Genomic DNA, 11,641 nt, shown 5'->3' with positions numbered 1-11,641 from the left:
TAGTTTACACTGACCATGCCGCCATACGATACCTCTTCAACAAGCAAGATGCCAAACCCAGACTTATCCGATGAATTCTATTACTACAAGAGTTCGACATAAAAGTAAAAGACAAGAAAGGAGCAGAGAATGTAGTCGCATGCCATCTTTCACGCTTAGAATGCCCAGCTTCAAAAGAACATCACGAGAAAATTATCGATGATAATTTTCCACATGAAGTTCTCATGCATATCCAAGCAGTCATGCAGGAGGAAGATGAAAGTCCTTGGTTAGCCGATTTCGCAAACTATTTAGCCTATAGAATCCTAAGAAAAGGGCTGACTCATCAACAGCAGAAGAAATTCTTCTCCGACCTTAAGTTCAATTTCTGGGAAGATCCATACTTGTTTAGAATAGGTGCCGATCAGGTTGTTCGTAGGTGTGTATCAGGAAAAAGGCCTAGTATATCCTCAAACACTGCCAAGAAGGACCTACTGGAGGACACCACAGTACCGCCACCACGGTCAGGAAAGTGTTTGATGCAAGATTTTTTTGGCCTACCATATATAAAGATACACATACTTTGATCCAAGCATGCGATGCTTGTCAAAGAGCCGGAAACATCTCAGCCAAAAATGAGATGGCTCAAAAGGGCATTTAAATTTGTGAAGTCTTTGATGTATGGGGGATAGATTTTATGGGCCCATTTCCTAACTCATTCGGAAATAAGTACATCCTTGTAGCAGTCGACTACATGTCTAAATGAGAAGAAGCACAAGCTCTTCCCACAAATGATGCTCGAGTAGTTGTACGTTTTCTGAAAAAGTTATTTTCACGTTTCGGTACTCCGAAAGCCCTAATTAGCGACAGAGGTACTCACTTTTGCAACGCTCTAATGTACAAAGTCTTAGAATGATATGGAGTTCACCACCGATTGGCAACACCATATCACCCTCAGACTAGTGGGCAAGTAGAGGTCTCGAATCGAGGAATAAAAAGGATCCTCGAAAGAACTATAGGAATGAATCACAAAAATTGGGCAGAAAGTTAGATGATGTTTTGTGGGCACTTAGGACAGCCTACAAAACCCCCCATAGGAACGACACCCTTCAAACTCGTTTATGGGAAAGCATGTCATCTACCCATAGAACTAAAGCACAAAGCTTACTGGGATCTCAGTGCAGTGTTCGCAGTAAAAACCAAGAGGATCAAATTCACGAGCTAGAGGTACTAAGAGCACTGGCCTATGAAAACTCCTGGTCTTACAAAGAAAAGACTAAACGTTTACACGACGCCCATTTAAAGGGAAACAAAAAGTTTCAAGTTGGCGATCGAGTACTGTTATATAACACACGTTTATGTCTTTTCCCAGGAAAACTGAAATCTCGTTGGACAGGACCATACATAGTTAAATCAGTTTTTAACTATGGGACAGTCGAGATCTCAAATTCTAATGACCACAAGTTCAAGGTCAATGGACATCGATTAAAACCATACATCGATGGACCATTCGAAGAGGTTTCGGAGGTAGTAATCCTCCGCCAAAACCAATGAACATACAAGAAGAAGGGTCTGGCCAAGACCTTCGTTAAACTAGGCCTTGTAAATATGTTCCTTTGTTTTAATTTTTTTTTTCACAAACCTAGTTACACTTTTAAGGTCAGATCGTCAAGACCAGTTTTGTCGAGGATGTGTATCAGTTCTTCCTCAATCCTGCTCTGAACATAACTCCCAACTCTAATGGATCGTTCGGCTTTGAGCCTAATAGCCCCCACCCTCATTAGTTCGTGTATTCATGTTGAGACCGAGTTTCATTTTTATACATCTTTCTTCGTGTGACCAGTTTCCGCATCCTAAGCACCGTTCCTATCTTTTTGTTCTTCCTTTCATTGCGCTTTTGGAAACTCCACAAAATGGAGGCCTTTGTTGGTCTTGGCGCCACTTTTTCCTCACCTCATTTCTAAAGAGAAAAATTATCTCCCTAAATTCTGGAGTCAACCTAGGTTTTGCAAAATGTATGCAGCAAAGAAATTTGAAATCGAAAGAATGCATTTCCAGTTCTTTAGGGTCTGTCGGTAAAAGACCAGTGTTGTGTTTTACCGGTGAGAGGGATAAAGTGGTAAGGTTTTGGTTTTGTAAGGTTTTTGGGTTTTGTAATTTGGAGAATTGTTTGAGGGGATTGTGACAATATTACCTTCTTCCTTATGCAACGCTTCGTGCGGTCTTGAAATGAATAATTGCGACAAGTTCTAAATCACACGAAACATATGACTCACTCAAAGTTTCCGAAAAAAAAATTTATATGGCATGAGGTTTATCTCACAGTCTCACAAGAATTGGGTATAAACGCCATATTTTGCATAAATTTATTCTCAATATTACAAAACTTCTTTTTACTTTTTCACTTTTTGGTTATAATAGAATATTAGTTGGTTATTTGCAAAAAAATTTCTTAGACTTTCTTTTGGTTTTATTATAATAATAGTCTTTGTTTGCTACAAAAGTTGTTGTTTACTTAGAGAATCTTATAATGAGACTCACCGAGATGAATCTCCTTGCGGAGATGCGTCTCATTATAAGATTCTCTAAATAAACAACAATTTCTCATTATAAGATTCTCTAAATAAACAACAATTTTTGTAGCAAAAAAAGACTATTTTTATAATAAAACCAAAAGAAAGTCGAAGAAATTTTTTTGCAAATAACCAACTAAAAATCTATTATAACCAAAAAGTGAAAAAGTAAAAATAAGTTTTGTAATATTGAGAATAAATTTATGCAAAATATGGCGTTTATACCCAATTCGTCTGTTACTATGAGATAAACCTCATGCCATATAATTTTTTTTTCGGAAGCTTTGAGTGAGTCATATGTTTCGTGTGATTTAGAACTTGTCGCAAATGTTCTTTAGCAATGAGGTGAGGAAAAAGTGGCGCCAAAACCAACAAAGGCCACCATTTTGTGGTGTTTTCAAAAGCGCAATGAAAAGAAGAGCAAAAAGATACGAACGGTGCTTAGGATGCGAAACTGGTCACACGAAGGAAGATGTAGAAAAAGTCAAACTCAGTCTCAACATGAATACACCGAACTAATGAGGGTGGGGGCTATTAGGCTCAAAGCCGAATGTTCCATTAGAGTTGGGAGTTATGTTTAGAGCATGATTGAGGAAGAACTGATCCACATCCTCGACAAAACTAGTCTTGACGATCTGACCTTAAAAAAGTCACTAGGTCCGTGAAAAAAAATTCACACAACCGAGAGAAAAGAAGCTAAAACATCTTAAGATTCTTGGCAATCATCAGAAGTTGTATTTACCGTCCCATCCTCATTAACCTAAACCCCTGAACCGACAAATACCAATCCCTATTTAAACAAAACCAACCCATATTTTCTTCTGATCTATGTAACCTTTCACAAAGGTGGAGATTTGAACTTGTTACAAGCTTATTTTTCACATGTCACATTTTGACTAAGAGTGTTCACATACATACATCACAGGTATGATCAGATATAAAACCGAGTGTGAGTGAACATTGTGAGAACGTGACGTTTTGCATAAACAGAAGCTCATGAAAACGAATCATCTTTTTATATATGACTACATATATTCCTATGATCTAAAGTTGGTTATTTTGTTCCTATTTTTTGGAACTCTTTTGGGGATGTTTAAGCTATGGTCCTAACTTGCTATTTTAAGAGAATATTTATAAGTAGCTTGATTGAGGACAAGCAAGGTTCAAGTGTGGGGATGTTTGATGTACATAAAATTATACATCTTTTTAGCATAAAATAATCTCTAAAAACTGCAACTTCCTTCAAATATATAGCTCAGAAGGCTACTTATCACATTAAAATGCAATTTCCGGTAAACCCAAGCCTTAAACGAAGAAACAAGTGAAAAGACGAAGAAAAACAAAAGAGAATCCAAGAAACCCTCAACCACGCCCCCTTGCTCCCAGAAACACGCCCCCATGCTTTTAAACTTAAGAAAAGATAAAAATCTGCAAGAAAAGACAAACACTGGACACATAAGCACGAGGTCGTGCTTTATCAACCATTGGGCCGTGGTCACCTTTCAGAAAGACAAATAGAGTTAGCACATGTCACTAAAAAGCACGGGGCCGTGCCTCAGAGAGCACGGCCTCGTGGTGAGTCATCATGTACGATCTGACATAGCATTTAATGCAACTGGACTCCAGAACCATGGGGTCGTGCCTGTTTCCTCATACTGCCTATAAATAGAGGAGAATGTTGCAATAATCAAGTGTGCTGGAAGAAAACTTCTATACGAGTTTCTCTTATAAAAACACCCACATTACACTCATAGTAAAGATCTTGTGGAGAGTTTGAAGGCTTGGAGGCTATCATCATCCATCATCATCATCATCCATCTCCATTGATGAAGGAAGATTCATCCAATATTTGGTTAGATTGTTATTGTTTGATCATGTGTTTGTTATCTTCATCTCTTTTAATGTTCATAACCATGCTCATTATGAGATAAACTCCATTTACCATCTAAAATCTATGAAAAAGCTTTGTTTTACTTTATGATTATGTTGAACATGTGATTTAGTTTGGTAAAGTACATGGTTATTTTGCAATTATCCTTTGATGAAGAAATGTTTTATCACTTTAACTCAATACATCAAGGTTGATGAAAAATAATCATATGATTCACTCATGTCCTTGGAGACTAGAAATGGTAAAGAGAATACCTTGATAACTTATTCAAGATAAAACATGGATCATTATATTGTACTTAGAAATGATGAGATATAAGTTATGATCTATTTCTCTAGTTTTGATAATTCTGAAATAACATTATATGTTAATGGAATGTGTAATTATAACCTAATCAAATCAACCAAGGGAGGTTGTGTGACTAACTATAACCACCCAAAGTTGTTAGGATTGGTATTTGAGAAATCGAAGTGAATCCTAATCTTTCTACTTTACCAAACTACTTGCCTACTTAAATTGACATTCTCGTGGCAGTATGAGATTAAGCAAGATTTGACTTGAAAATAAGCATGCTACTTTCTTTTATGTCATTGAATATGTTCACTTAGAAATGAGGGGCTATTCTATCATATATTATTAGGGAAAGTTTATCACATGTTTACTTAATAATCATCAAGGAAGAATGAAGTAGATTCTTGATCTTAGATGGTAACCTTCACATAATTGAATTACTCATTCAGAATTTCTCTTCTTGTCACCTATATATTATATATAAGTATTTATATTTTATAAAAAGTTCGAAAATCAACCCAAAATGAGTAAAACTCTCCGATTACATTAAAACGAAGATTCATTCTTGGATACATTTGTGTCCACGGATCGCTACTTGGTTCTTATCAATACCATTCTACATATACGATAGGTACAATTGCCTATTTTTTGTGTGTATAGTCTTAGTAGAAATCACTTCTATAAATTTAAAACACGATCTTGTGCGAAAGGTAAAACCCCATCCATTATAATTTTACTAGCATGTGCAACACACATCATTTGTCTAGATCCTTTCATATGTGGGTAGTCTATGGGCACACCGCACCACACTTGGTCCCTTCTCTGCCATGGCGGGTCAGGTCCAAGTTATACACAAGTGGGAAATGGTCTTGTGTACATTGGTAGTTGCTAAGTACTCGAGCGTTGTCGTGTTTGCTGAGCGGTTTTGAGTTGAGTTTGAGTTTAAAATAATATTTCAGAATTTCAGAACTTGATTATATCCTTTGCCATGGTGGGTTAGGTCACAAGATACCCGTAGGGAATAATTAAGTATATAAAAATGTTTTAGAGTCAACGTGTTCACCTGCATGTGCTGCTGGCATTTTATAAACCGTTGTATAGGTAATGAGGAATAGAGATTAGAAGATGGTGGTGTTAGCCATTAGAATATCTAATCAAAGCTTAGCTACTTTTTCAAGTACCTAAAAGTCAACTTTGTACACTTTCATTCATTTTCATTAACCAACATTTGACTTTCTCGTTAAATGATGTCACGTGTCCCACACTTGATGTGAAGTTTTGTCTTATCAACCCTTTCTTTCCCAAATGCTCCCCAACATTCCCAAATAAAACCTTAATGACACTAAACTAAAACACATTCTCAAAAACCAAAATTTTCCCAAGAACACAACGATGTAGCTCGATTTGCATTTGTGAACAATGAACAAAGTAATCAAGTTAACGTGTATGAAATATATTCTAAATTGTCATGGTCGCCTTTTCGTATGTGTTTCTAAATTTTAAATTCCATCTTGTTTAATTGGCTTTAACACCTCTAATATTGTGTAATATTTTGAAAATGTAGTGGAGTATCTTCTTATCTTTTGTGTTAATATTTGTCATGAATGCCTTTTCATACGATATTAATATTTGATCATAATAATAATATAAATAATCATGAGATTCATTTAATATGTTAATATAAATAATAATATTGCATTTCCCCACCTGGCCAAGTGATTATTTATGATGAGCATTACGTAAGTATAATAAGATTTTAAAACTCATTTTTGTTCTGAATCGAAAATGTATAAGAGAAATACAATCATTGAATTAAAAATCAACCGAAGACCCCCATTAATCACTCTGCAATATAAATTTAAAGTTAGGATCAAACTGACAATGAAACACTTTAACTTTGAATTGTATAATTATCGTCTATCTATTTGTGTAACATCCCAAAATTTCGATCCAAATTTGACAAACTTAGGAAAGTTAAGGGATCAAAAATAATATCAAGACAAGTCAAGAGAAAATATTAAATAAAGAAATATAAGAAAAGTAAGGAAATAAAAATATTTCCTAAGTTAAGTTTACTTACATGAAAGAAATTCCATCCCACATTGGAAGATGTAAGAAAGTGTAAGCATTCCACTAAGGTATAAATAAAGAAGATGGAATCCATCCCACATGGAAAGTGGTAAAGAAATGGAAGCTCTTTATAAGGAAGAGATTTTCCATAGTGATATTCTTTTATGAATATCATGCACCAAGTGTTCCTAGCGGAGGGTGCGTAGCACCCGACGCGCACGCGCACGGGCTCGGGCGAAGGCGAAGGCGAAGGCGAAGGGCGTTGGGCGCAATGTGGCGCTTTGATGGCGCACGCTCGCAGAGCCGCTTAAGAGTCGCCTTAGTATTTTTGGACAACGAGATTTAGACCTAGAAATGACAAGCTATCAAAGACGAGGGACTAAAAGTGTAAAATATTATCCAGGGATCCATCGCGCTACGCGATGTGTCCAAGAAGACGGCCATCGCGTACCGCGATGGACCGTGATGACTCAGGGACACGTGTCACACTCAGGTGACACGTGGCAGCAGGGCAGGACAAGTGGCATGCCACGTGGCGTTCATGCAGAAATGGCGGCGTCGCGCTACGCGACGGAGTTGAAAGAGGAGTCCATCGCGTACCGCGATGGGATTCAAAATCAGCTATAAAAGGGAAGGCCACGAGCTCATTCCCCACATACCTCACATTCACTCTCTCTCTAAAATTACTCTCTACATTGGTTTGCGTGCCAAGCATCATTTTGCGTGCCACCAACCCGACAATCATCACCTCGTAATCCGTGCAAATACCCAACGTGTTCCTCGAAGTGCGTGTCACCCAAAGATAACCCGACATTCCGTCTCGAAGTACGTTCACGACCCGACGACACCTTAACATCACCTCAATTTGCGTACCAAGAAGGGTTAATCAAGAACGCCTCGATAAACGTGCATATAGAGTAGAAGTGATGCCCGTATAAACTTAGGAATATCTAACTCCGAATACCGTGCGAGGTAAGGGGTTCTGCCTAAGTTATTATTATATTATTATAAATGGCTTAGACCATAGTCGGAGATATAGCCGAACCTTGATTACAATTAAGTATTATATAACTTTTCTTAAGCGAAGGTTATAGTCAAAAATAGTATTTCTTTATGCCTAAGAAATATAATACAAGAGATTATAATTATGAAATGAATGTTTCTTCTTGAAAAAGAAACTCAGAATAGACGTTTCTTCCTAAAGAAGAAACGCAGCATATAAATGGTAAATAAAGAAAGGGACCAAAGGTCCAAATGTTTTATATAAACAAATGAGTTTATCAAGGTTAAAAGCTATACGAAATAAACTAAAGGTCTAAAGCTAGACCGTTGATCTAGTTATTTATACAAAATGTTATTCTCGTACTATAGGTCCGAGGTAACAAAACAAGAAGGAGAGAACAGAAAACAGGAATCAGTATTAGAAACTGATTATAAACAGAAAAGGTGAATACGTCCTAAACCTTTTATATTGAGTCAGAATGTTTGCATAGGATTTACGAATCCTTAAAATTTTGTGTATAATAATAAGAAACGGACACTCTGATTAAGAGTATACATGTGTCTGGATCCAAACATACATGGTGACTCAGCATTTCCCCGAGGCCATGCATATCATCAACATGCCTCTGAAGGTCTACGGGATTGTTCAGAGAAATGATATTGTGTATATAATTAATTGTACATGGTACTTAGGGTAATTTGATCCCAATGTAGTTGGGTGCCTAATGAGTAGTCACAAAGGTATTATTGTTGGTTTCACAAGGGTATTGAAAAGATATTTTAGAGTCAGCGTTATTCACCAGCTTTGTGCTGACGTATTTTCCCACCCATGTTACAGGGAAACAAGAAATGTTAGAACAGACAAGCAAGAAGGAATAGAAGATTGGAGTTATAGTCATTAGATGCTATCTGGTGGCTCAGATATTTTATTTGAAAATATTATAAAAGGGTTATGTTTTATAAAGAAATGTATTTGAAATATCAAGAGGGTATTTAAACCCGAGATTTTAATAAGTTTTCAATGTAAATATTTTAAAGACTTCCGCTATAAACCGCAACTCTGATGTATTTACAAAACAGGTACCAACTTGTGGTCACACGCCTAGGCCCTGAGTCGGGGTGTGACAGGTTGGTATCAGAGCCATCAATCTTAGCGAATTAGGTATTTAATTATACCTAGGCTTTGATTAAGGATAAGTTTTGGAAAACTTATTATACAAAATACTGATTCAAATTGATACTTAGTCGAAAAGTATGTAGATTTCAATCAAAATTGATACGGATAAGATATAAATGAAAACAAATAAGATAGGAGCGTCTTCATATCCTTAAAATCTAACCTCGCGCAGATGTCCGATTATCAATCTAGCCAAGGATCATGTCAGCCTCGATTTGGTAAAGGAAAAGGATTTATGGGAACGTCTTTTCTCCCAATTCCTATATCCAGCGATGAAAGTACATGCCAAACAAAAATTGAGGAAGATTCAGATTCATTTGATTCTAACATTCCACTGGCTCAGATTATTCAAAATCAAAATATGTATGGAGACGTATCAAGTAGATCCAAGAAACCAATGATGCCAAAGGAAAAAGAAGTAATGACTTATCCGAAAGAATATCCTCACGAACAAGAATATTTTAACTTTCCAGCAACTCAAGATCCTTAATTTGTTCACATTCAAAATGAAGAAACAATGAAGGAAATAGAGGTGGAAGAAAAAGAAAATGAGAATAGCAAGAAAGATAGCAAGATTATGAAATTAGTCATTCGATGGAAGAAATAGAACCTTAGTAGAGAGAATAATTGTAACAAAAATAATATGCACTCTTGTAACTATAATAAGATGAATAAAAGATATGTTTTAAGTTCTTTGAATATTGGACTTATCTTTTAAAATTTTATTGTAGTATGTCAAGAGAAGAAAGTGCAAACTCTCACAACAGTCCTCCCAAGAAATCAGGAAACGAAGAAAACATTAATAATAAAGATAATGAAATTCCCATCCAATATATATGAGGAATTCAAAAGATGATTAAGGAAGCTATAAAACCTGTTCTTGACGCGGTCAAGGACATATCTACAAGTCAAAGTCAATCAAAATCTAACAAGAGGAATCGAAGTAAGTCTGTTCCTTCAAGAAAGGAAGAAGCTTATGATAGTTCTACAGCTTATAATAATTCAAGGAACAAGAAACGATAGAAAAGAAAGGTCCAAAAAGGATGTAACTTTAAGAACTTTAAAGTTTACAATCCTAAAGAATTTCATGGAGACTCAGATGGTATAGCCGCTATGAGATGGCTAGAAGAACAAGAATCAATCGTCACCATAAGCAAATGTACTGGTGAGGAAGCTATTCAGTACTCCTCACAAATGTTCAAGGGAGAAGCTCTTGAATGGTGGAACACCCTGATTCAAACCAAGGGTCGAGAAACAATGTATAACTTAAGTTGGGAAATATTCAAAGGTCTCATATTAAAGAAATTTTGCCCAACTCATGAAATGGATCGAATTCAAACCGAGTTATGGAATCACAAGGTTATTGGCACAAATCTTATGGAATATAACACTAAATTCCTAGAGTACTGTCGATTGGTTCCACATTTAGTAACTCCGGAATATAATAAAGTAACTCGTTATATACATGGGTTACCAAGAGAAATAAGAGAAAGAAATACCCCCACTTGTTCATGTAAAAAAAATAAGGGAGTGATCATTCAAACTCACTTTAGTGACTTAACTATCATCAAAAGTGTTAAGTCAAACACAAGAAGAGAATGATTAGAAGCTTTAGATGACTAAACAAAATTGTGCTTAATTCTTTACGTGAAATACTTGGGTTCAGCTACCAGGATAAGCGAGAAGTGGGGATACTCTTCCACATGTGAAGAACATGCAATTGAAGGCAAAAAGCTAAATAAACGACTTCACATATGAATCACATTCAGGAAACCATGATGAAGTGGACTGGTCATCAACGGTCGATTTGAACGACTATGGACATCGACCATCAAGTCATCAGCCAACAATTTCAACATCTCACATGCTTGGCTATAAATAGAAGACTTATGCATTCACAAGTCTTCAACCATTTGCTCAATACACTACAAAAAATTCCATTTAGTGGCACACGTTTTTAATGACATTTAGCTTTTGTGTCACTATTTTAGGTTTTAGTGGCACTTTGTGTGTGCCACATTTTTTTTTCACACACTTCTCCTGGCATTTCGCATTTGTGCCACTAAAACTTAGGTTTTAATGACACTTTGTATATGCCATAGTTGCTTGGTACACACTTTTAGTGGCACTAAAAAATTAAGAATTTAACGGCATCTTGTGTATGTCATTTTTTCTTTGCAACATTTATAGTAGCATTTATCATTTTTGTTACATAAATTTATGTTTTTAATGTCACTTTTTGTGTGCCATGTATGCTTGACATATATACACACTTTCAAAGATAATGACTTCCACATTGAAAGAAGAATTCAAGCTTGAAAGTCTTAGAAGAAGAGAGATAAAAATAGAGCAAAAACAAGAGTTTTTTCAAGCTACCAACCTACATCTTACTTATGTATATAAGGGGTCATCACTAGAGGTTGTTCTAGTAATTTGACAAGTGCGGGTTCATCTTTTTGTTAATGATTTGAGAGGGGAACACACTATCTTGAGATAGTATTTTTATTATATCGGGCTAGGAAACTCTATATTGACATAGAGTTTTTTTTATTGAATGAGTTAAGGATTGGTATCTTGATTTAGTGAGAATTAGAAGATTTGTAAAGTTAGTTACTTGATGTAACTAGTGAAGAAGGTATTCACTACCTTTGACTAGTG

The sequence above is a fragment of the Bidens hawaiensis genome, unplaced genomic scaffold (assembly GCF_021521415.1).
Source record: "Bidens hawaiensis isolate Kalapana, Puna unplaced genomic scaffold, B.hawaiensis_p1.1 tig00013069_1, whole genome shotgun sequence".
In the NCBI taxonomy this organism is placed as follows: domain Eukaryota; kingdom Viridiplantae; phylum Streptophyta; class Magnoliopsida; order Asterales; family Asteraceae; genus Bidens; species Bidens hawaiensis.
This window is presented reverse-complemented; position numbering follows the sequence as displayed.